The sequence below is a fragment of the Quercus robur genome, chromosome 4 (genome assembly GCF_932294415.1).
Source record: "Quercus robur chromosome 4, dhQueRobu3.1, whole genome shotgun sequence".
Classification (NCBI taxonomy): Eukaryota; Viridiplantae; Streptophyta; class Magnoliopsida; order Fagales; family Fagaceae; genus Quercus; species Quercus robur.
In genome coordinates this window covers 1,653,355-1,680,593 of record NC_065537.1, presented here as the reverse complement: position 1 = coordinate 1,680,593, position 27,239 = coordinate 1,653,355, and the positions used below count along the sequence as shown (strand labels likewise).

Below are 27,239 nucleotides of genomic sequence, written 5' to 3'. Positions count from 1 at the left end.
GTCGAAAACTCAAAGTCACATTTTTGACAAATAGAGCTACCAAACGCACTTTCTTCACTACTAAACAACTGCTCAGCGCTTCTGGAAAGTGAACTTTGGCACTTGGTCTAGTCAGTCACGTGGAAACGAATGCGAGAATCCATGAGAAAGTATCTTTGCTGAAACTTCAAAGTTGTTATAAACTATGAACACTGACACACCATTTTTCATATGTAATTCTTTCGCTCTCAATCTCCCAAAATTTTTCTGTCCAATATCAGTATGAGGAAGCACCAAGTTGATTCAGGTAAGTTTCAAAGAATTTTGAGACAGACAAGAAAAATTTAGTGATCGAATACTATATAATTTCAACTTTAAACATTTCTGTATTTCGTAAATTTTGGTTGAAGAATTTGTTGCCAACAACTCGCACCGTGGTAGTACAGTAAAGGAAGAAAGAAGTGAATCACTAGTAGAGTACTCTGTTTTCCCATCAACCAACTCAGAGTCCTGCAGTTTTAGTTGGATAAGGAATGGAACAAATCCAGACTCAGATAGTGAAAATGATAGTTGTTCAGAATCCAACGAAACATCTCCAAGATTCTCTCATAATTCCAATTCCATAGTGTCATTATACTCACCAGCCAGGTCTGCAATAGACAGTCCCGAAAATTATGAGATAATAATTACAAATCCTTCCATTACCATACCATATTTTTCCATTCCATTAATATTTCCACCCACCATTTCTGAAACTGAGATAGATGGTAGTTGTTCAGAATCTAACCAATCACCTTGTGCAATAGCACAATTCTCTTATCCCATAGTGTCACTATTCCCACCAGCCAGGTCTGAAACAGACAGTAGTAGCTCCAAAAATTATGAAATAATAGTTGGTTAGATCTTGCCCACCCCAAACTTGAGGAACTTCAGTCTTACAGAATTAAAGGTTGCAACCAAGAATTTTAGTCCTGATACAGTACTTGGTGAGGGAGGATTTGGGCAGGTTTTTAAGGGTTGGCTCAAGGATAAGGGGCAATCCAAGAATGGAAATAGGATGGTAACTGCTGTCAAAAAATTGAGCCCCGAGAGCGTGCATGGATTTCAAAAGTGGCGGGTAATTCTACCCAACTTGCTAGGGAATAATAAATAGTTGTGAAGTTAATGTGTTTTGAATTCCTTAAGTCCTTTCGGTTGTACTTTTATTGTGCTTGTTGTTGCTATATTCATCATTGCTTGTTTCTTTTTAATGTACCCTTCTTCACTGATGGGAAATAGGATGGTAACTACTATCATCATTGCTTGTTGCACTTTTTAATGTACATTGCTAATTAAGTTCAAATTAGCACGTTGATTTCAAAGATTTGAGATTTAGAGCTGACATTGCAAACAATCCCATATTTTGTGAATGCTTGTTCTGTATTAAATTAAGGCACAGTTCTTTTTTCTCTAAACCACATCAGGGCTCCCCCCCCCCCCCCCCAAACAACAACACACACACAGATGCATTATTTGGAGTTTGGTTAGACGTTTCAGTAATTTGCTTTTTAACATTACATTCAAACCATGTTAAATATGTATGCTTATCTCAGTGCTAATTTATAGGCGCAGTCAGAGGTGATTTTCTTTGGAAGGCTCTCTCATCCTAACCTAATCAAGCTGATAGGCTATTGCTGGGAGGACACAGAGTTCCTCCTCATTTATGAATTCATGCAGAACGGCAGCTTAGAAAACCATCAGTTTGGAAGTAAAAGCTTAAAACATAATTGAATTCTATTACTGTCCATATGTGTAGGGAATGTGCTGTGAATGTGATTCAAAAATAAAAGTTCATTTGGTTTCCCATACACATCATTTATTTATGCAGGGGGGTCAGCTATTGGGCCATTTCCATGGTATATACGGCTTAAGATTGCAATTGGAGCAGCTCGGGGCCTGGCATTTTTGCACACATCTGATAAGCAAGTTATTCATAGAGGTTTTAAATCCTCCGATATACTGCTGGATGGGGTAAATTTCCATTGAAAAGTGAATAACTATCAAACTACAAGAGATGCACAAAGGAATGATATATTGCTACTGTCCCTAGCCCATTGATTATTATATCATCTTTTCATCTTGTTCACATTTCCAACCTTTATGCACACCCATTTTTCCCTTTGTGAACCCACCTCTCACAATTGATCCACCACATCATGGAATTAAAAAGTTTAAAAATTCCTTGGTCACAAAAAGAATGTCTCACAAATAAAGTTTGAACTAGTCTAACTTTTGGTTTTATTGCAGTCCTATAATGCCAAGATATCAAACTTTGGCTTGGCGAAGTTGGGTCTATCAGCTAGTCAATCACATGTGACAACACGAATAATGGGCATGTATGGTTATGCAGCTCCAGAGTATGTTGTTACAGGTATTATTTCTACCAAAACTTTTGGAATTTTGGTGCTCTTAAGGCCAAATGAGGGTGAGGCTTAAGCTTGACCTAAATTTTGGCAAACTTCAGCTACTTCACCCTGAATGTTTTAAAAGCTGTGCCATGACAATATGTTATGCTGATTATACAAGGCATTTGGGCGTCAAGAGTGACATATATGCTTTTGGTGTTGTTTTAGTTGAGATACTAACAGGTTTACGGGTATTTGATACAATCGTCCAAGTGGGAAACAAAATTTGGTGGATTGGATCAAACCATATCTATCAGATATAATAAAGTTGAAACAAATCATGGACTCCCGGTTGGGAGGAAAATATCCATCCAAGGCTGCATTCCATATATCTCAGCTTGCTCTAAACTATGAAGCACGGGTGCATTTCGGGATTCGGGTGCAGGTGCGAGTGCGGGTGCAGGGCTCAGCAATTTTTGAAAAAGTAGGGTGCGGGTGCGGCGATTAAAAAATTATTAAAAATATTTTTATTTATATTTTGTATATATTACTAAGTATAAATTATAAAATTATGTTTTGAAAATACAATTTTATGATTTTACAATTATAATTGAAATTATATTTTTAAAATACAACTTCACAAAATATATGCAAGACTATGTGTAACTAATTATATACAACAATAATTAATTTATATTAAAATCTCAATTGTTTTATAGGGCACAACTTCACACTTGTGTTTCATTCGTACGCTACACTAAATAAAGCCATAGTGCTTCTACAGTTCTTACACGCACCTCATCAATGAATGTTGAGTAGGATCCACTCTCCTCAAAAAGTCCTTCCCATAACTCATAACAAAACTCACACCCACTCCACATCTAACATCACTCTCCTCTCCTCTCCTCTTTCCAAAACAAAAAAGAAAACTCTTCCACTCTACAAGGAAAGAAATGTTTTCAACGCCTCCTTTAAAGTTCCATCCTCATCCTTCACTAAACATGCCCATGGAAAACTACACCTTCAAGACCTTCACTTCATACCTTGACTTCGGCGAATCCTCAGCGGCATGAATCAAGGCCGATTTCGGCTTGTTTCAGCTGTTTTGGTCATTTCGGTCTCCAGCTGATACAATCCGATTCGGTCGATATGGCCTAATTCTAGCCGAATTGGCGCGAATCGAAGCCGAGTCAGCGTGAATTGAGCCGAGTCGGTGCGAATTTGAGAAAAAAAAAAAAAAAAAAAAAAAAAAAAAAAGCTCAAACGCGGCATCGACGTGCGAGTAGCCGCGTCGGACGCCGCACCCTGCGTCGAACTCCGGTGCAGCACCTTTCCAGTCGCGTCTGTGCTTTATAGCTCTAAAGTGCCTTGCAACTGAACCTAAGCTTCGACCATCAATGAAAGAAGTTTTAGAAAAATTGAAACGGTTTGAAGCTGCCAATGAAAGACCAATGGAGCTTAGAAATCATGCTAGTCATCCTGTGGTTCATCAACAAGGCCAGCAGCCTTTGCACCATCATTCTCCACTTCATCCTAGATTGGATGGAAATCTAGCCTACCAAAATTCCTCCCGAGTAAGGTGACTTTGATACATCTGCTGCATGCAAGCATAATTCTTCACTTGTATGCTGATTGTTACTCATGAAAAACAACAATTCCCACTTTATTTTTTAATTTCGATTAATGTGATCTTTTGTAAGTTACAATGAGTATTATTATTTTACTGGTGACTTGTATGTACTGAATGAGTATTTAGCAGTGTGACTGTAATTATCTAGAAGGTCTGGTGAGTTGTGCTTAACAGCTTAAGGATGTGTTACAAATTCAGCCCAAAGCCCATCACTCCGACCCACTAACCGTGAGATAAAATACCAGAAATTGTTATGTACAGCCCACCAAATTTATCCCCAAGGCCCATGAATTTTGCTATTTAAAAGAATCCAATTTTGACCCATACATATTTGACCCAAGCTTATTACACCCACTTGTGAGTAAAATGGTTCAAGAAAACCAGCCCATGGAAAGCCACTAACATTGTCACATGTTAGTCGAAGGCCACAAGAAAGTGAGAGGTAGAATTTGTTAATGTGTATAGTGTTGTGTGCTTTAGGCCCAACTAGATTACTTGTATAGCACACATTCTTGCACTACACTCTTACTTGTACTGCACTCATATGCCTCCTATATAAAGGCACTTGTGTGTATTCTTTTACTGTGAAATACAATATACAATCATTCAGTATTTTTAACATGTTATCAGAGCCATCTCTAACTTTCTTGTGTCTTGCAGTCTTGTCTTTGTTGGTATTTTCCGCTGCCTCGACTTCTTCGGTCAGTAAACCTTTTCCGTGCCCTCTCCTGATTGCTCCACCACCGTTAGAGGTGCCCAAGGTTGAATCTTCACCGCCAGAAGCTTGAACACTGCCACCAAGATCACTGCCTTGGTCGGATCTTCCACATCGAACCTCTGATTAAGACATAAGACATATCACCGTGTATGTTTTCAACTGATCTACACAACTATGCCGGAATCATCATCATCTGACCCTACACGCGTTGCCATGCGCCGATCAAAGATTCGACAGTTTTTCCACGCGCCTCACACGCCTTCAGTATTGCTCCGATCATCTCACCACCGTCGTCATTGGAATATTCTTTCTCTAATCTACATTGTCGGAAAAGAATCGACCTCATCGGACTCTCCATGCGCCCTCACCGTCCAAAGCTTCGGCGAAGATTGAACCACGCGCCTCACATGCTCCACGCGCCACTGGGTCACCTGCTGACATCATCGCTGACGTCATCAATGCCACGTTAGCATCCACGTAAGCCCTAACTGACGTCATCAGCTTACTTCATCTTGCTGATGTCATCACTGGGAGTTGACTGTACCGTTGACCGTTGACTTTTTTCTCAGAATTGACGTTTTGCAATCCAAGTGCTCCTTACCCAGTTTTTCGTGTAGATTTCATTTTTGTATATTTTGCTTCTAAATGAAGAATAAGGGCAAGTCTTCTTCTTGTTGCAATAATCGTCGTCAACAATCTAGCAAACGTTTTTGCCACAATATTGAGACTTGCTATCATTGCAACAAATCAGCTATTTCAATTTCTGCTACTACTGTTGCTAACACTGAGAGTGTCCAACCAATGAGTCCTGTCTCTGCACAATCTAAGTCTTCAGGTCGTACTTTCACCATGACCACAGATGACCTTAAAAACATCTTCGCTAATGTCATTCGTATGGTTGGTAATGCATCTTATTCCTCTTCTCTCTCAGCTTTATCTGGTATATCTCCTTCCTCTTGGCTTATGGATTCTGCTTGTTGCAATCACATGACACCTCACTTGTCCTTATTTTCTGAACTTAAACCTGCACCACACCCTCTTAATATTCATACAGCTAATTGTCCCATAGAAAATAAATTGTAAGAAAGGTCAGGAACATTAAAGACCCCAGGAACCGAGAGGTTGGAGGTCGAAACGGAACCTATATTATGACCAGACATTGTGGAACCATTTGTTGTACTGAGTTGGGTTATCACATTATCTTTGATTATTCTTGGTGTATTGTGTAAGATCGAAGGACGGGACAGGAGCTTGGGACCAGTCCCAGAGTTAGGTGTATGTTTCCCGTGGACAACCTTCGTCTTCCACTTATTTCTCCTATTTCTGTTGTTGCAGCTGCTGCAGTTCCTTCTATTCCTTCCCTTGTACTTTGGCATGCTCGACTTGGTTATGCATCTTTTTCTCAGGTATAACAATTGGCTTCTAGAAGTTTGTTAGGTTCAGTGTCTACAGAAAATTTTGATTATGTTTCATGTCAGTTAGGAAAACAACCAGCTTTGCCTTTCAATACTAGTGAATCAATATCCACTGATATCTTTGACCTTATTCATTCTGATGTTTGGGGGCCTTCCTCTGTCTCTAGTATTGGTGGATCTCGATATTTTGTTGTCTTTATTGATGATTTCTCTCGCTATAGATTAATTTTTAATATGAAACATCGTTCTAAATTATTGCAAGTATATTCTAATTTTGCAAAAATGGTTAAAACTCAATTTTCCAAACATATCAAACTTTTTCGATCTGATAATGCTCTTGAGTACACTCAATATGCTTTCCAAACTGTTTTGCATTCCTATGGCATTGTTCATCAACTAACTTGTTCAGGTACCTCTCAACAAAATGGTGGAGCCGAATGAAAACTTCGTCATATTCTTGACACTATTCGTGCTCTCCTTCTCTCAGCCAAAGTTCCTGCTCCATTTTGAGGCGAAGCTGCTCTTCATGTTGTTCATGCTATTAATCGTATTCCAAGTCCTGTCATCCAAAATCAAAGTCCATATGAGCGCCTTTTTGAGTCACCTCTAGACTATCACCACCTTCGCTCCTTCGGTTCTTCTTATTTCGTTCTTCTTCAGCCACATGAGCATAACAAACTTGAGCCTCGGTCAAGGCTTTGCTGTTTTCTTGGCTATGGCAAAACTTAAAAGGGGAATCGGTGTTATGATCCTGTTTCTCATCGTCTTCGTATTTCCTGAAATGTTATGTTTTGGGAACATCGCCTCTTTGTTGAGCTCTCTCACTTTCGTGCCTCCCTATCTCCCTCCTCTATCTTAGATCTTTTTCCAGATGAGGTACATATTCCTTCTGTAGCTGCTCCTGATCCTCCTGTAGTTGCTCTTGATTCTCCTGTAGACTTCTCTATCCAACTACCAGATATCCTTGATCCCTTTCCTTGTTCACCCTTTAATGAACAGTTGGAAGATGAACAGGCCGAAGACAAACTACCTAACCCTGAGCTTGGGTCCCCTGCTCCTGCTACGCTTGAAGATCATGCACAAGACATTCCACCTCGTCACTCAACTTGGGTAAGATCCATTCCTACATATTTACTTGACTATCATTGTTACACTGCCCTTGCTACACTGCACGAGCCTCACACCTACCGTGAGGCTTCCACTAACCCTTTATGGCAGATTGCAGTAAAAGAGGAACTTGATGCATTATCTAAAAACCATATTTGGGACTTGGTGACTCTCCCTCCTAGGAAATCTGTGGTTGGTTGTAAGTGGATCTATAAGATTAAGACTCGCTCTGATGGGTCCATTGAGTGCTACAAAGCTCGTCTTGTTGCAAAAGGTTTTACACAAGAGTATAGAATTGATTACGAAGAGACCTTTGCTCCGGTTGCTCGTATCTCATCTGTTCGTGCCCTTTTAGCTGTTGATGCTGCCAGTAAATTGGACTCTTTTCAAATGGATGTCAAAAATGCATTCCTTAATGGAGATTTAAGTGAAGAAGTTTATATGCAACCTCCTCTTAGTCTCTCTATTGAATCAAGCAAGGTTTGTCACCTTTGACGTGCACTTTATGGCCTTAAACAAGATCCACGAGCTTGGTTTGCCAAATTTAGCTCTACCATCTCTCGCTTGGGTTACATGGCCAGTCATTATGATTCTGCCTTATTTCTTCATCGTACTTACAAAGGCACTATTTTTCTTCTCCTGTATGTGGATGATATGATCATAACTGGTAATAACCTTAGTGGCATTCAAGAACTTAAGGATTTTCTCAGTCAGCGGTTTAAGATGAAAGATCTTGGACATCTCAGCTATTTCTTGGGTCTTGAAATCACTCATTTTACAGATGGACTTTACATTACTCAAGCTAAGTATGCCTCTGAACTCTTGTCTTGAGCTGGACTCACTGATGGCAAGACTGTTGACACTCCAGTTGAGCTTAATACACACCTGACTCCCTCAGGGGGGGGGGGGAAACCATTGTCTAATCCCTCTCTTTATAGACGCTTGGTTGGCAACCTAATTTATCTCACTGTTACTCGTCCAGACATTTTCTATGCTGTTCACCAGGTGAGCTAGTATCTGTCTGCTCCACGATTGACTCACTATGCTGCTGTTCTGCGCATTTTTCGATACCTAAAAGGCACTCTCTTCTATGGTATGTTCTACTCTGCTCAGTCTCCTCTTATTCTCCGTGCATTTTCTGATGCTGATTGGGCAGGACATCCCACTGATCGCAGGTCCACCATTGGTTATTGCTTTCTTCTTGGTTCTTCTCTGATTTCTTGGCGAAGTAAGAAACAAACTCATGTGGTCCGCTCTAGTACTGAAGCAGAATATTGTGCCCTTGCTGATACCACATTTGAACTCCTTTGGCTACGATGGCTTCTCAAAGACTTAGGTGTGTCTACATCCTCTGCTACTCCTCTTTATTGTGAAAACCAGAGTGTCATTTATATTGCTCACAATGATGTCTTCCACGAACGGACTAAACACATCGAGATCGATTTTTATTTTATCCATTATCGTCTTGTCCATTGTGCTCTCAAACTGATCTCAGTCTCCTCTAAAGATCAACTTGCAGATATCTTCACCAAATCACATCCTAAGGGACGCCTTCATACTTTGGTTTTCAACCTCAAGTTGGTCTTTCATCCACCTTAAGTTTGAGGGGGGCTGTTAATGTGTATAGTGTTGTGGGCTTTAGGCCCAATTAGATTACTTGTATAATACACATTCTTGTACTACACTCTTACTTGTACTGCACTCATATGCCTCCTATATAAAGGCACTCGTGTGTATTCTTTTACTATGAAATACAATATACAATCATTCAGTATTTCTAATAAATCCCATGGACCCAGCTAGCAAAGCTTATGAACTTGGGCTGATTCAGTACATTAGCAAAGTTGAGAATAAGCCCCACGAAAGCTTAGTGCCAAAGTCAATCCAAATGAGCTAAGACCCACAAAGAACTCAGAACAACCCAAATGATGTAAGGCCCTATTGTATAGCAATTAAGCCATAGCAAGATATGAATGCTCTCAGGAAGTAGATGAGCCGAAGACTCAAAGTCACAGTTTTGACAAATAGAGCAACCAAACGCACTTTGTCGCTACTAAAATACTGTTTAGCGCAAGGAAACTACCACTTCTGGAAAGTGAACTTGGCCCTTGGTCTAGTTAGTCAAGCGGAAAGGAACGTGAAAGTCCATGAGAAAGTATCTTATCTGAAGCTTTCAAATTTTTCATATGTAATTCTTTCGCTCTCAATCTCCCAAAATTTTTCTATCCAATATTAGTATGAGGAAGCACCATGTTGATTCAGGTAAGTTTCAAAGAATTTTGAGTCAGACAAGAAAATTTTAGTGTCTGAATACTATATTATTTCAACTTTAAATATTTTTGTATTTCGTAATCTTTGGTTGCAAAATTTGTTGCCAACAACTCGCACCGTGGTAGTATAGTAAGGGAAGAAAGAAGTGAATCACTAGTAGAGTACTCTGTTTTCCCATCAGCCAACTCAGAGTCTGGCAGTTTTAGTTTGATAAGGAATGGAACAAATCCAGACTCCCCTATTTCCATTCCATCAATCTTCCCAGCCATTAACATAGATTGTGAAAATGATGGTAGTTCAGAATCCAGTGAAACATCTCCAAGATTCTCTCATAATTCCAATTCCATAGTGTCATTATTCCCACCAACCAGGTCTGCTACAGACAGTCCTGAAAATTATGAGATAATAATTACAAGTTTTTCCATTCCATTAATATTCCCACCCACCATTTCTGAGACTGAGACCAACGATAGTTGTTCAGAGTCTAACCAATCACCTCATGCACAATTCTCTTGTTCGTCACTATTCCCACCAGTCGGGTCTGAAATAGACAGTAGTAGCTCCAAAAATGATGAAATAATACTTGGTCAGATCTTGCCCACCCCAAACTTGAGGATCTTCAGTTTTACAAAATTAAAGGTTGCAACCAAGAATTTTAGTCCTAATATAGTACTTGGTGAGGGAGGATTTGGGCAGGTTTTAGGCTCAAGCATAAGAGGCAATCCAAGAGTGGAAATACACTACAACAAAAATGTTTATTACAACAAAAAAAATCGTTGCAATAACATCAAAATCATTGCAATAGTTTATACGAAGTGTTGCAATAAAATTTGAGGTAATAAGTTTGTGCTACAAAAAATTTTTATTGCAATAAACCTTAAATATTTTATTGAAAATTTTGATGTAATAATATATTTGCTATTGCAATAAACAATTTATTACTTCGAATATCTTGTAGCAATAGGCTATTATTTCATGAATTTTATTACAGTAGATTGTAAAGAATTGACAAAAATAATTTGGGTTCAAATTATTGCAACAGTATATTTATTGTAATAGTTAAATATTTCATATTTTTTCTTACAATAGATTGTAAAATAATTGGAATTAGATCATTGTAATAATATATTCATTGCAGCTTCATATTTGTCATTGCAATAGATTGTCAAGAACTGACAAAAATAATTTGGGTTCAAATTATTGCAACGGTATATTTATTGTAATAGTTAAATTTTTCATATTTTTTTCTTAAAATAGATTGTAAAATAATTGGAATTAGATCATTGTAATAATATATTCATTGCAGCTTCATGTTTGCATTGCAATGGATTGTAAAATAATTGATATTTTAGTTATTGCAATGTTAAATTTGTTGCAATAAGCCATCTCTTTGAAATTTCGATCTATTATAATATATCGAAAAATATATAATTGGTATCAAGTTATTACAATAGTTTCTTCAATTTAAATTATTAAAAAAAATTGATTTCTTCAATTTAAGTTATCAAAAAAAAATTGATTTCTTCAATTTAAGTTATTGCAAAAAATTTTCTAAATTCAATTTAGTATTAAAATCTCTATTGCAACTGAAAATTATAAATTATTACAACTAATTATTATTAATGTAATAATTTACTATTTTTAAGTTACCATTGCAACAACTTTTAATTTTTAGATGTGATATTATGTCTAATACCATTATACTAATTTTGTTATATTAACATTTGATGTAATAGACTTATTTTGGTGTAGTAATAGGATGGTAATTGCTGTCAAAAAATTGAGCCCCGAGATCTTGGAAGGATCTCGGGAGTGGCAGGTAATTCTACCCAACTTGCTAGGGAATAATATATAGTTGTGAAGTTCATGTGTTTTGAATTCCTTTAGTCCTTTCAGTTGCGCTTTTACTGTGCTTCTTGTGAATACATTTAGGCCTCTCAGTTGCACTTTTACTACGCTTCTTATTGCTATATTCATCATTGCTTGTTTCTTTTTAATGTACCCTTCTCCACTTCTAGAAAAAGATCATGCGAAAGGTAATTGGACAGGAAATGTAGTTGCAAATAGTATAAACCACTTTCAATTGTAGTCATGTAAGATCTTATTCACGACTTCTCTTTCTTGTTTGGGTTAATTGCAGCTATCCACCCAAGACTATAAGCTCATTGCAATGTTTATCATCATTTTTTATTTTTCTTGCAATCAACACCCTGATTCAAGATCAATTTGTAATGTTCACTACGCTATTTAAAATTAGTGGGCTGATTTAGATCAGTTTTTAATGTTTACTATGCTATTTAAAATTAGTATCAAACTTAGCAAATTAGTGGGCTGATTAGGTGGTGGGATGCTCTAATGTGTTAGTTTTCATTTACTTGCAACGTCCTCCCTAACCAACTCACTAATTTGTTAGATTTTTAACACTAATTTGGATGGTTGGGTAAACATTGCTAATTAACCCTTTGATATATTTTATGATGATAACTATAATGAACCCTTTGATATATTATATCCATAAGAAACCTTTGGATATGCTATTTTGCTGTGTCTTAAATACTGTAAACAATTGCAGAGAAAAAAAAGAGAGAGGAAACAATGTATTCAGTTGTGATTTGGTTTACTTTGGCTGAACTGCAGCTTCCTCATTGCTACTAAGTCTGGGGTACACAATACTATTCTGGTTTAGAACACACACACACACACATGCACTCAGTAATTTGGAGTTTGGTTAGATGTTTCAGTAATTTGCTTTTTAACATTACATTCAAACCATTTTAAATATGTATGCATATCTCACTGCTAATTTATTGGTGTAGTCAGAGGTGAATTTCTTAGGAAGGCTCTCTCATCCTAACCTAATCAAGCTGTTAGGCTACTGGAGGGAGGACAGAGAGTTACTCCTCATTTACGAATTCATGCAAAAAGGCAGCCTAGAAAACCATCTGTTTGGAAGTAAGAGCTTAAAACATAATGAATTCTATTACTGTCCATATGTGCAGGGAATGTGCTGTGAATATAATTCAAATATAAAAGTTCATTTGGTTCACCACACACATCTTTTATTTAAGCAGGGTGGTCAGCTCTTCAGCCACTTCCATGGGATATACAGCTTAAGATTGCAATTGAAGCAGCTCGGGGCCTGGCATTTTTGCACACATCTGATCAGCAAATTATTCATAGAAATATTAAATCCTCCGATATACTGCTGGATGGGGTAAATTTCTATTGAAAAGTGAATAACTATCAAACTACAAGAGATGCACAAAGGAATGATATATTGCTACTGTCCCTAGCCCATTGATTATTATATCATCTTTTCATCTTGTTCACATTTCCAACCTTTATGCACACCCATTTTTCCCTTTGTGAACCCACCTCTCACAATTGATCCACCACGACATGGAATTAAAAAATTAAAAATTCCTTGGTCACAAAAAGAATGTCTCACAAATAAATTTTGAACTTGTCTAACTTTTGGTTTTATTGCAGTCCTATACTGCCAAGATATCAGACTTTGGCTTGGCGAAGTTGGGTCCATCGATCAGCTAGTCAATCACATGTGACAACACGAGTAATGGGCACGTATGGTTATGCAGCTCCAGAGTATGTTGCCACAGGTATTATTTCTGCCAAAACTTTTGGACTTTTGGTGCTCTTAAGGCCAAATGAGGGTGAGGCTTAAGCTTGACCTAAATTTTGGCAAACTTCAGCTACTTAACCCTGAATGTTTTAAAAGTTGTGCCATGACAATATGTTATGCTGATTATACAGGGCATCTGTACGTCAAGAGCGACGTGTATAGTTTTGGTGTTGTTTTAGTTGAGATACTAATAGGTTTACGGGCACTTGATATGACTTGTCTAATTGGGAAACATAATCTGGTGGGTTGGATCAAACCATATCTATCAGGAATAAGAAAGTTGAAACAAATCATGGACTCCTGGTTGGGGGAAAAATATCCATCCAAGGCTACATTCCATATATCTCAGCTTGCTCTAAAGTGCCTTGCAGCTGAACCTAAGCACCGACCATCAATGAAAGAAGTTTTAGAAAAATTGGAATGGTTTGAAGCTGCCAATGAAAGACCAAGGGAGTCTAGAAATCATGCTAGTCATCCTATGGTTCATCGACAAGGCCAACAGCCTTTGCACCATCGTTCTCCACTTCATCCTAGACTGGATGGAAATCCAGCCTACCAAAATTCCTCCCGAGTAAGGTGACTTTGATACATCTGCTACATGCAAGCATAATTCTTCACTTGTATGCTGATTGTTACTCATGTAAAACAACAATTCCCACTTTATTTTTTAATTTTGATTAATGTGATCTTTTGTAAGTTACAATGAGTATTATTATTTTACTGGTGACTTGTATGTACTGAATGAGTATTTAGCAGCGGGACTGTAATTATCTAGAAGGTGGTGAGTTGTGCTTAACAGCTTAAGGATGTGTTATAAAGTTGTTAGTTTTGTTCCCGAAGCCTGCATATTATATATTGGGATCCATTAGTTTGAATATCAAGAATTCTTTCTTCTCAAGTTTCTCATTCTAGTGAGTTTTTGCATTTTCTAGCTTGTAATTATTAAAGTAGTGAAGAAAAAAACTTGATTAGCATCATCTTATCAGTAGTGTGAAAAATATACTTGTATGGTTATGTATAATCTTTTCATACAACCATGTGGAGGATTGAGGAGCTGTGTTGTGCTTGTGGACCTTTTTGGTTCTGGTGATGATTCATTTTTGTCAAAGAGACATCAAGATCTCATTCTTTCTAAGTGCATGTCATGCATCTGAATTTTGAGTTGATAAACTAGTAAAAACCATCTGATATCATTGCTCCTGTGTTTAAATTGAAGAGCATCACAGAGTAGTCTTATTTAATGGATTCTTATATCGGATAGAGGTGTGTTTCTTATATGCTATCAGCAATAGAATGGGCTAAACAATTCAAAGAACCCAATACATGGAATGCAGGCATAGCCTTGAAATTGAGGTTGCATTTGGATTTGAGGATTTTTTTTTTTAAAATAATCGCTACTATAATTCAACAGCACATAAAAGATTTGAGTTTAGAAAAAAATTTTCAAGCAAAAGCACTTGTGAGTTGTGATATTATGGCTTTAGAATGCCATTATACACCTACTTATTTTAAATTCTAAATTTGTATTTTTATATGATATCTAAAAGCTTAAGTGTATCATTTATTGTTGCGACACTCTTGTTAAACCACATATGCGTAGCATCTAAGTCTATTCAGTCTACTTCAGTCCATTTGGTCCAGTTTGGTCTCTCCAGTCCACTTCAGTCCATTTTGGACTAATTGCGACTTAAATTGATTTTTTTTTTTTTTTTTGTAGGTTTCATTTTCAGTTTTGGGCTCAAAAATTAAATAAATAAAATAAAATATCTTCATTTTTGGGTTGAAAAGTATGAAATTTTATTCTATTTGGGCTAAACTCTTTAGTATTGGGATAAAAAATACAAACAAAATAGACATTAAAACTTAGAGATATGAGTCCTAAAAAAGCAATAAAAATGACGGATATTCAAAAGATTGCCTTAAAATTCAAGTTAAAATAATTTAGGTACTATACATATATTTAGATTAATGTAACATTTTACATGTGTTCCATGGAATGGTGATGTACATTTTTTTAACATGCTTGGATATGATCAAAAAATTAATCAACCGATTATGTAATATTTTTGAAAAATTCCTTTTAAAAAACATCTTCTTCAATTATATAAAACAATATTATAATTGTATAATTTAAATATTTTTATTAAGGTATGTTTTTTGTATATATATATATATATATATATTACTATATATTGTTATTGAATACAAAGTACATTATATGTTCCGTTACATAAAAATTATAAAATAGAAAATACTTTTAAATAACACGCGCACTATTTAATTTACAAATTTTACATTATATTCTTATATAAAATAATTATATTACATTTTTCCATGTGCATCACATGAGTTTGCAACTAGTATTTATAAAACTTATATCCATATCCAAAAAGTTCATTAATAAAAAAAAATAGTTAAAAAAAAAAAAAAAAAAAAACCTCCATACTCTACAAGTTACTTAAACTACAAATTGAAATTCAAAATTTTCTCTAAAAGCCATCTATCCAAAAGAATCATAAAAGAACTAAGAGCGAGCTTAATAATTATAATATTATTAGTTCCAACAAACATGATCTATTGATAAAAGTGAACCTTGAAAAATGAGGAAGAGAGGGTGCATATCCTCTATTGATCATTATTCTCTAACTACATTGCTCCTCAACTCTTGGCTCTTCACATTGTAAATAAACAACTTGTGACCATGTAGTATCATGATTTCTACTAGACAAGACTTGTCACTTTGGTATAGTGCAAGAGGTAAAAAATCATCACTGATAAACTCTTCAAAATTTTCTTGATCCAAATAGGTTTAATCCAATCCCTCAAGAGCCAAAAATCAAATTCATCTTTGGAAGCTTGAGTAGCATAACAAAGAACTCCATTGAAACTTAATAACTTGCAATTGAACATTTCCATGTAGCATATGTTGGGTTAGCATGGCAACTCAATTCCTTTTCTAAGCTTCACACATATATGTCTATTGCTGTTATATCTTTATCACTTTCTTCAATACTTTCTGCTATCCAATTCAGAGCCCCATTACAAACAATATCAAAACAAGTTATGGAATAACTAGAAAAGATTACTTGAAAAGAACAACTCAATTGCCTCCAAGCAGCATTTTCATTTACTTCATCATCATTATTATCCATAACACATATATGATGCTTGAACATATTCTTAAGCAAACTAGTATATGATGTGTACTTTTGGAAGGACACATCATATACTAGTGAATAGTAGCTCTTTGAACTCATTAGTCATTTAGCCAGTGCTACTATTATAGACATGGATATCACTGTTAGATATACATTTGGGAAGTATTAGCCCATCATAGGCATCTTCAAAAGTTATTAGCCCATCATAGGCATCGTCAAAAGTTTTCTTAAAAAAGATTTGGCTTATCTCCAATATTTTTTTTAAGAGTAATCTCCTTTATTTTTAATGAAATATTGCCACATCACCCACTACTAAATAAAATGTGGGGGTTAAAACCCACTATCAATTGACATTGTATATTAAAAACAAAATGACATGTTCAGTTTAAAAAATACAGCAGGTAAGCCAAGCCCTCTTAAAAACCGCAAATTGGGTACACGTTAAAAAATATGAGTTACCCAAAAGAAGAAGAAGAAGAAGAAGAAGAAGAAGAAGAAGAAGAAGAAGAAGAAGAAGAGGAGTTTAGTGCATCCATAAAAACACATTGCCAAATAAACTTTATTCTATCCTCCCTATGATTGGATCATAAAAAACATTTATTTACAGGAATTTTTAAAATAATTATAATATATTATTTGAATATATAGGTTGTATACCTGTAGTTGTTTTTGCAATAATTATGATAAATACATAATAGTTTTCACAATTTCACTCTCAAGAGATAGCAAAATTGATTGAAGATCATGTATTATGAAATAGAACACATTACTTTGAATCTCTTGTTCCCCATTCGTCTTGCCAAAAACTTATTAATCAAAAAAAAAAAAAATATATATATATATATATATATATATATATATATATATATATATATATAAAAGATTGGTTCACATATCATTGTCATGGAAAAATAAAATAATTGGATATGCCTTGACCCTATAAAATAACATCAAATTATTTCCCTTTACAAAGTATTAATATCTCATGTTAAAATTAGTGTTTTATGTGATGTGATGTGAAGTTGATTTGCTCCTAGAAAACATGACCCTAAAATTGTACAGTATGATGAACCCTTTTTTGGTTTTTATGAAAACAAAAGCAACTTGATGAACTTGTGCAGCCTAATATTGATTTACAAAGATCAAACTTATTCATGATTCACGATATGGTGGTAGCAAAGACTAAAGAGTATTAAGCATTTCATTATTCTTTATGACTAAATATATACATGAATTGTAAAGAGTTTTATAGCTCAATTGTCAATTGTAAATTTCCGAGTTCATATTTCTCCTCTCAACTATTCTTATGTGACTTGACAGTCTCAATAGATAGAAATAGAATACCAATTGGATAACCAAACAAACCAAATCCAATACATAACTAGTTTACTTACGGAGAAATCATAAATGAAGTTTAATTACAAACCACCAACAAATTTTTCATTAGAAACAAAAGATATACCTCCCTCCTTTGCTTTGTATTCTTTACTGGATAAACTCCATGTGTACAAACATGTTTCTGGGACAGGAATCGTATAGGAAAGAAATCATATGGATCTAACAGTAAGTCAGTAACACACCTCAAACAATTTGGATTTAAGTTCTAAAAGTAACACACCTCTATAGTTCTAAAAGTAAAAAAATTAAATCTTGAAACTTGAAAAGATAATAAATAAAAATGCGTAGTCTATTTTAATTAAACTCAAAACACAATGTGGCTATACTTAAATGAGTTAAGATTTAACTTGTTACTTTTTGAAACATTAAATTTAATTCATTACTTCTAAAATTATACTCTTATAGATTAATTTGCTACACCTTATATTTAAATTGTATATTCCCCCCCCCCCCCCTCCTTTTTTTCCTATGTTGTCTTTAAAACATTGACACATTATCTTGTATAGTAGAATTTGTAATATACATAGCATTAAACATCACTTCAGTTTGTAATTTGGTGTATTATTATATTTCATCTCATATAAGAATAAGTCATCCATGTAGGCCTAAAAGAAAAATTATTTTATATATTCAATGTACCTATACATCCCTTCACTTTAACATGGATTCCATATTCAAGATGCATTGTCAATTTGTGAGTTCTTATTAAGTATTAACTCAATTGGTAAAGTGAGTAAAATAATTTGAGTTAGAATTCATTTGATCAACAACATTAGTGTGATGTTGCATGCATTCGAAATATTGGATATTTTTTCTATTTACACCAATTATTGTAATAAACTAAAGAGTTTTGCTTGACTCTAGGGCTCTGTAAAGCGACATGGAAATGACACGTGTCCTAAACCGATAACTTATTGGCTATTCTCTCAATCAATGCTCTGTAAAGCGACACGGACATGAAATATATCCTAAAATGATCACTAAATTAGGCTATTCTCCCATTCAGTGCAAGGTGCACGAGAGTATTGAATGAAAACTTTGGCAAGTAAGTTGTACACTAGGTGTTTTTTTTTTTTTTTTTTGATAGGTGTACACTAGGTGTTTTGGTAATTATAGAATATAATAATTAATAAATAAATGTGTAACAACGGATCCTACCAAATAAATTCACAATGGAATTTGACTGGGGTTTAGTGTAATATCCAGTGTCCAATTACTAATCCTTGTATGAGTCTGTTTGAATACTACTTATTGCTGAAAAGTGAAAACATTGTAACAAAATAATTTTTAAATATATGAATAATGCTGTGGAACTCAGGTTTAAAATTGTTTTTGCTGAATAAAATACTTGTGGGTCCCGTGAACAATGCACAGGACCCATAGAAAAACAACACAAACATGCAAATGTGCAATGCAGACACTATCCAAACTCCACCTATATCAACAAGGCCAAAGAGCAATAATAGTTCAAAATATAAAAGAACACCTCCAAAATTCTCACAGTTCGTACTATCATTCTTCTCCGCAGCCAAGTTACTAACAAATAGTTCCAAAAGACCTAGACTCACAATCCTTAAGACAGGATTCGAAGTCTTGATGAAATTTGAAGTTAAGAAAGAATTTCCTTTCAAAATGCTATTTGAAGCGACTAACAATTTCTCAAATGATCACAAGATTGGAACAGGTAGCTTTTTCTCAGTCTACCATACCAGTTTAGATGATGGCCGAGAAGTGGCTATTAAGTGCGAGAACAGTGCCTGTGCTTGCGAAATTAACTCGAAAGCTTTGTCTTGCCATAGTCACAATAATCTTGTTTGCCTTGGGATTTTTTGAGGATAGTATCAAGCCCATATGGGTCTACGAGTACATGAAAAATGGTAGTCTTCATGACCATCTTCATAAGCCTCAAAGTAGTCCTCTAATGTCATCATGGGCTACCCGGATTGAAGTGGCACTAGATGCAGCAAAAGGCATTGCCAAGATGTCTGAAATCGGCCATTTTGTGAAGCACTTCGTGGTAGACGAGATGGAGCATTTTTCTGATCTGGTAGAGATGGGCGCCTTGGATTACATGGTACACACGTCATCTTACATTGCACAATGCAATTGATATAAATAAAATTGCTACGTTGAAAGAAAGGCAGTGGCACATGTTGGGTCCCTAGCTTTTGATTTTGTAAGTCTAAATGGTCCAGATCGTCCCTCAATGACCGAGATTGTAAATAGCCTACAAAGAGCCTTGGAATTGGATGCAAGTGTGGATCCGGATCCTGAAGAGTGTTCACTTAATGATTAGGTTAACATTCGTTAACCTAAACATTAATGATTAGGCGTTGTTAAATTCCTATAACACATCATGACTGTTTTGAACTTGAAATTGTGAATCAATCAGATGATAGGGAAAGTAAATCGAGAGGATTGGCAGAATACCTTGGAGAATTGCAGCAGAAAGATGACGCGAATGACCGGTATATTGCTGCTCTGAGAAGAGATACATTGGGTAGGAACCCATATGTGAGAAGGTCAACAAAGAAGAAAAGTAGAGAGAGTTATTGTTTGCTTAAAAATAATGGCAAGTTTCACAGTTTTTTTGATATTATGTAGTATTTTTTGGGCTATGTTTGTTTGGGAATATTTCAGTATACTGAAATAAATCTATTTATTTGTTGCTATTAAAAATTTGCATATCAGGTGTTTTAGTCAAGCCAATTCTCTGCTGTTTGCTTGTTGGTGTTTGTAGTATGATCATGCTATTCATCAAACGAGGAAATTAAGTTTTAATTCTAGGCCTCAGAAAAATAGTAATGAAGGAAATTCAAGGCCGTATTGCTATAGGAACACTTAACGAAATTGTTTACATATCTTGTCCGACCATAATAGAACTTTTATCTTCGTTTGATGGCTTTTTTTATTTTTTTATTTTTTTTCTTTTACCAGAAGGGGAACATATTCGTAGCATTGAATGGCCCCTCTACTCATTTGGAATTAGATATTAGAGACCAATAGACCATCTCTAGAACACAAGTTATAGCTTCTCTTGCATTCTTGTAGCCAATTTTTGAGGTTTACCCTTATTCAAATAAGGGGGTTTATTTCATCAAATAAATAAATAAGGGGGTTTATACAAATGTCACCCTTGAGTTTAAAGTGAGTATCAATTTGATCCTTATATTTTTTATTTGAATAAATAAATACCTGCACTTCAGTTTTGTTATAACAATTTAAACCTTTTAACTAGTATTTTGTTTTCCATTAGTGTGTAACATTGTGCATATACACGAGTAAATTTTTAAAAAAAAAAATCACAATTATACAATTCAATTATACTTTTTTTTTTTTGGAAGAGGTTCAAATTATACATGATATTAACTTACACTTTTTTAAAACAATTTATTTCTAAAATATGTATTGATTTCCACTAGTGTGTAACATTGTGATTATATATATGTGTGTGTGTGTGTGATTTAGAATTTAATTGGTTTTGAACTCTTCCATTTTTGCACCTAATTATTCACTTGCTGCAAAAATTAAAAACTTAGATAGACATGTGGCGGAAAATTGGACTCCAATTTAGAATTTAATTGAATCTGGACTCTTTGATTTTTACATTTAATAATTTACTTGGCACAAAATTAAAAATTAAATGGGACATATAGCGCGAAATTGAGAATCCAATTAAAATCTAATTGAATTTTCTATGAGTTTTTGCTATTAATATATATATATATATATATATATATATGTAGATTAATGACTAGCGCATTTAATCATCATAAAGACAGCTCTTTCTAAATGGTAAATAATTTTAATTTAGACATCTAATTGATGAAACTTTGGTACCGTTGTAAAGATAATCTTTTAAGCTTTCTAATAATACCTTATTTGCACAAACCCGAGGTTCAGAGGGGCCTTGAAAAGCTACCGAAAGTTGGTGGAAAATAAGAAATGGTAGAAAATCATTAGAAAATGGGAAAACATGGAGAATTTTTGGATAAAAAGTTAAAAATTTATGGATAACTTTCTTAAAAACAGATAAATTTGCAGTCAAAGCAGCTAAAAACAACACTGTAATTCCTCTATCTACATTTTAGAGACTGCATATACAAATTGACTAAGTCGGATTCTTTGGACCAGCATGTGAGTTACCCAACCCATTAATGTCAATCTATGGTATATATGAACAGAAAAACCCAACTGATGTAAAGGCCCTAAGAAATTATACATTCCTTGTGGTGGATCACGTCCAGTGGCAGAGCCAGAATTTAAGTTCAGAAGGGGCAAAATTAAAAGACACTATTGAAAATGCAATTAACTTGAAAGTTTTAATCTATATATATATATATATATATATATATATATATATATATATATATATATAACCGAAACCTCTGAAACTCCCACAATTTTCCACATCAGCACAATAAAAAATAAAATTTAAAACTCTTTTAAATTAAAAACTCTTTTTTCAAAACAAAAACAAAACCAGATACTTATCAAAAAAAAAAAAAAAACCCTATTTCAAAGCGTTTAGGACTCTTTTCCTATTTCGAAGCGTTTAGCCTAATTAGTTTAAAACCCTACACACTGACTTTAGACGCAACCTCTTCAACAACTTGAGGAATTTTTATCACAAAACGCCAACCTCTCTCCTCGATTGAGTCATAGGGACCCCAGCCTTTGACTCATTTGAAATCATCCTGATCAGATTCTCACTACAATATGCAAACTAAACCCTCTCAGATTCAACCCATCCTAACCCTAAGGGCCAGGAGCGACTTTTATCTATCAAACATGACCCTGCGGTATTCTACGGGTAATTTTGAAAGTCAAGTGAGTTTACTATTAATCTGTAAATATGTGTAAAGACTTTCTTCAAATTTCGCTGACACAATATGTGTAAAGACTTTTTTTTTTTTTTCCATTCTGTTAAATTGGACTATTAATTTCTCTTTTGGTTTTGTTGTATGCTTTTCATTTGCTTCTCTACCCAGTGACAACCGATTGAAAGTGAGGAGAATTATACACCTCCTCCAAATCGTTTTACTATGGTTTTTTAGAAGATAAAATGCCTCTTAGATTGGTATTTTTGAATGAATTCTAAAGTAATATTCATCAAATCCCTAAAGAAGTCACCATATGTTTTGTAAGTAGTCAATTACTATAATTTACTTTTTCAATTATTTCTCTCGGAAACAAACTTGATTATAAGAGCTGAATTGGATTTTTTTAAATCTAAATGTGGAATTATACAAATTTCTGTCAAAACTATTGAAAAAAGATGAAAATTTTCAATCAAATATTGTTGGCTTTCTCTTTAAATATTATTTCTCATAGGTGATTATGATCTCTTAATTCTAATTGGTCTATCTTTAGTCTAATTTAAATTAAATGATTTGTCAAATTCCTATTGGCATGTTTTGATACCTCACAGTCGTCGACCACCCAGAAACAGCGATGCGCACGCCCCTCCCTAGAGGGTGGTTCTTGGGCTCGGGTGCGTGCTCTCATATGACTAATGAGTCATTTCTAAATTGTCACAAGTTTGTGAAGTCACCATCAATCTTTAGGTTTTTGCTAAAGTGTGATTGGTCAATCTACTCTATTTGATTTTATTACCAATCCTAGGTTTTGAAAAAATCAGTTTTTTCCGAATCTAACTGGATGATAAAAAATCTTGATTCTTGGTTCGAAAGTCTGGTAACGTGTGGGGAAGGTGTTAGGCACCCCACAACACCTATCGTGAGACAGTCTTTTGTTTTGATAATTTCTTAATGTTTGGTCATAGTAAAATAAAAGCGAGCTACTAGCTTTAGCATTCGAGGCTTTAAAGAAATGGGCTTTGAAGAGTAAATTGGACAATATAAAAGTTAGGGGGGTATTTTGGCCAATGGTTGAAAGTTCAGGGGGTATATGAACATTTTTCCCTAGAGTACAAAGGAACATTACTTACTCGAAGGATAATTGGGAAGAAGATAATTTCTAGAAGCCTATGTTGAGTGTCACCCTAAGGATGTTGCTGATGAATTGATGTGCAAAAGGCCTAAAGTGATTGGCAAAAGAAGCCACAAATTAAGAAAAGCAATAGTATTCTGTTTTTGGCCCACAAAAATCTGTGTTACTATACTTTCCAATATCATTCCTTTTTCGAGAAATGCTACGTACAGAACATTTTCATAATAAAATACTTTCACAACAAATCATAGGTGGTTAGTTGTTATTAGTTTTAATTTGAATCTACTACTGAAATTACGTTTTTGCCTCATCAATAACAACTTGTAATAAACTACCACTTAAGTTTATTGGTGGTTAGTTGTTATTGGTTTTTTAAGTGTTTTGAAAATATTATGGACATAGCATTTGTCTTTGTTTTTATAGCATGTATGAGCTCTTTGTATTTTGTAGTATTTTTTTACACAATTCTATTTTTTGGGGTTTAAGTTACTAGTTGTAATGCTTATCTCTCTTTGTTGCTTGCATGTATACATGGTAACCTTAGTTATCACGTTATAGGTCAAGAATGTATTGACCCTTTGTGATGAGTTTATTGATTAATTAACCAAGTTTATTAATTAATCAAATTAACATGCAAAATGCATGGTAGCTCAAACAAATCACCAATTAACTAAAGTGCAGTGGAAATTAAATTGATACAGTGATTTGTTTATGAATGGGGAAAACCTACACGGCAAAAACCCCACCGGGTGATTTTAAGGTCAGCACTCTTGAGAATCCACTATTATCAAAACAAACGATTACAAGTAAAGGAATCACATTACCTTATGCCAACCTATAGTTGAACCCTTACCCCAATACCCAATTGGACTTATTCTGTAGTGACAATCTCTCCTTTTAATGCACAGCTCCCAGTACGTGACTAACCAATAGATGCGCGAATCCTAGTACGCGACTTGATTACCAACTTGAGAAAGATGTTGGCTGTAAAGTTCTTTAGTTTATCACACGATGAAGATCACGAAACTCCTTGGTCACAAAACCCTAAGGTGTACAAATATAGCAGCTTCTTCAAAAGAAAGATGAAATAGGGCAAATTCTGTCTCTGGTCACAATTTGTATGAACAAAACTTTGCTTCACACTTATGCAACTGTGCAACCTTTTTTGGCCCTTAAAATAATTCTTATATATGTTTAGGGTTGTGAGAAAAGAATGCCTAAACACATACTCACGGATTGGAGTGAAATCAACTCTGAAAAACTGAATTTCATAAACCTCGATAGATAGCCATCTATCGAGCTAGCTGTCGAGCCACAAGCTGAAACAGCTTTTAAACCTCGATAGATGCTAGTTGTTGAGTTTTAAAATCCAGCACTTACTCACTTGTTTCTTAGATAGACTTGCATGGCTTTAACACTTGAACTTGAAACCTTGTTCCTTGAAGTATTAAACACATCCTAGATCTACCCAATTACAAGTAAAGTGCGTTTTGTCAAAGGATTAGCCAATTATATAAAATATTGACATATGTTCCTAACATGATTCATATATGTCCTAACATCACGGTTCAATATATTCTTTTATGCCACATTCTCACATTCTCTCTTTGTTTTAAGAATGAGTGCTACAAGAGTTAATGCTGTATGCATACATGTCTATTAGATTCAAAATTTGTCTGCCAACATGTCAAATAGCTAATGGATACTTTTTTAAAATAAAAATAAAAATTCATTTAGAGTATTATTGTTGATGCTCTAAATTGGGTTAGATCGACTTGGGAAAACAATCTTTCTATGGCTTGACCACTGACACCCAGTTGGAATACTTCTGCTTAAATTTGGAAATATATAGAATTATATATGATGCAACAATCTATGAGGCTTTGGTGGATTCAGTCTTAAAAAATAGAACTTGGTTTAGTCATACTCCAAAGCCAATAAGTCTTGTAGATCCAAAGTAAAGGATAAGGCTACATGGACCAAAACTAAGTCAGGTTGCTTCTCTTGTGTAGCCACACATACAGAGCTTTATATGCTTTAGGGAGGTCCTAGACTGTTTGCTGTGTGTCATATCTAATTCATCAAATATTGGGCAGTGATGGGTGATTGGTCTTCTGTTGGTTTAAAGTCTTATATAATAAATTGAAACTTAGATCGATTGTTTTATTCTCCACAACCACAAGCTACTATAATCTAAAACTTTGAGTTTAAATGGAAATTAAATGAAACATCCATTTTTATTTGTATACTAAAATAATGTTGCATAAAGCATCAAAATTTCTAAACTAACATGGCATCTTTGATACATTCCCTTCCTATAAAGACTTTTAGGAATTGAATTGATTATTAGTACAAGCACATAGTCACACCTTACAGTAGTAGAATCTAGCACAATAAATGAAGATGACTCCTACACTTGAAGAGAAAGAAAATCATGATTCCTACACTAGAAGAGAAAGAAAATGTAAGGTTGAATTTATTCAACCATCTAATTGGCTTTATTCCGTGCCAAATTTGCTTGTAATTCAGCATTTAGTAACCCTGTATTTAAGTGGGTTTGATGTAAGGGTAGTGAGTGAGATAGAGTGAAGATTGCTCAAGAGTGTGCAAGAAAACAGAGACTCGCGGCTTGGCCTCGCGGGTGACTCGCGGCTTCAAGCCGCCAGACGCAGCACACATGCCAAGCATGCTGGAAGGTGAACAGTCATGCAAGCTGGAGCACTACAGGACAAAACAGGACAACTGGCCATACGGTTATCTCGCGACTGGATCTCGCGACTTAGTCAAGCCACGAGCCACCCCTGTTTTGTAAAACCTGACGTTTCACATTCCTCTCCCACTCCAGTATGAATACCCCTTTTACCCACGATTGTAAGAGAGCTTCCAGAGAGAATTTTGAGAGAGAAACCCTAAAGAAAAACAAGATTTATTCACCCACAATCTATACATTAGAGTCTCTTCAAATTCCTCAACTCTCTTCCTCTCCATTGTCAAATCCTTGAGAGGCATTATACCAAACCTGATTCTCACCATTATCATTACTGTGAGAGAGCTGTTTGGATTTCTGGGAAGCAGTTAGGAAGGAACCAATCTTCATTGGTTGATGCTACAGTCTAGTAGCGGAATCCGGGAAGCTAGAAAAGAAAAAGGTTCGGCGCAACCTCGTTGGAGCAAGAAGCTTGGAGGGCTTAGGTGCACTGGGTAGATTAGGCTTGGAGGGTCTATTGCTGTCCATGTATCCCAACTGTATTTTCTAGTGGATTGTTTACTGCTTGGAGGGCGGCGGAGAGGTTTTACGCCGAGGGCTTCGGTTTCCTCTTCGATAACACATCGCGTGTTGTCTTTGTGTTTGCATCTTCCTTCCTCTCTATCTTTGCCTTTTTATTATCTGCTGTGGATTGTGTTTTGTTTCGGCTTAGATAGTTTTTACCAATTCCATATTATAGCTTATGTTAAGTTTCCGCACACTAGTTGTTTGACATATTGCTTGAATTGGTTAAGTTGTAATTTGGGGGTCTAAACGTTCAAAGGTGTTTATACACGTTTTTGAACTTTCGGAAAATCATCCATTGATCATTTCAATAGGG

General features: G+C 35.1%; 2 pseudogenes; both read left to right on the top strand.

The window, feature by feature from the left end:
• Window positions 1-261: 261 nt before the first annotated feature.
• LOC126724595 (probable serine/threonine-protein kinase PIX13) lies at window positions 262-4,158 on the top strand (annotated as a pseudogene).
• A 5,312-nt stretch (window positions 4,159-9,470) lies between these two features.
• Window positions 9,471-14,042, top strand: LOC126724594 (probable serine/threonine-protein kinase PIX13; annotated as a pseudogene).
• The last annotated feature ends 13,197 nt before the right edge of the window (window positions 14,043-27,239 follow it).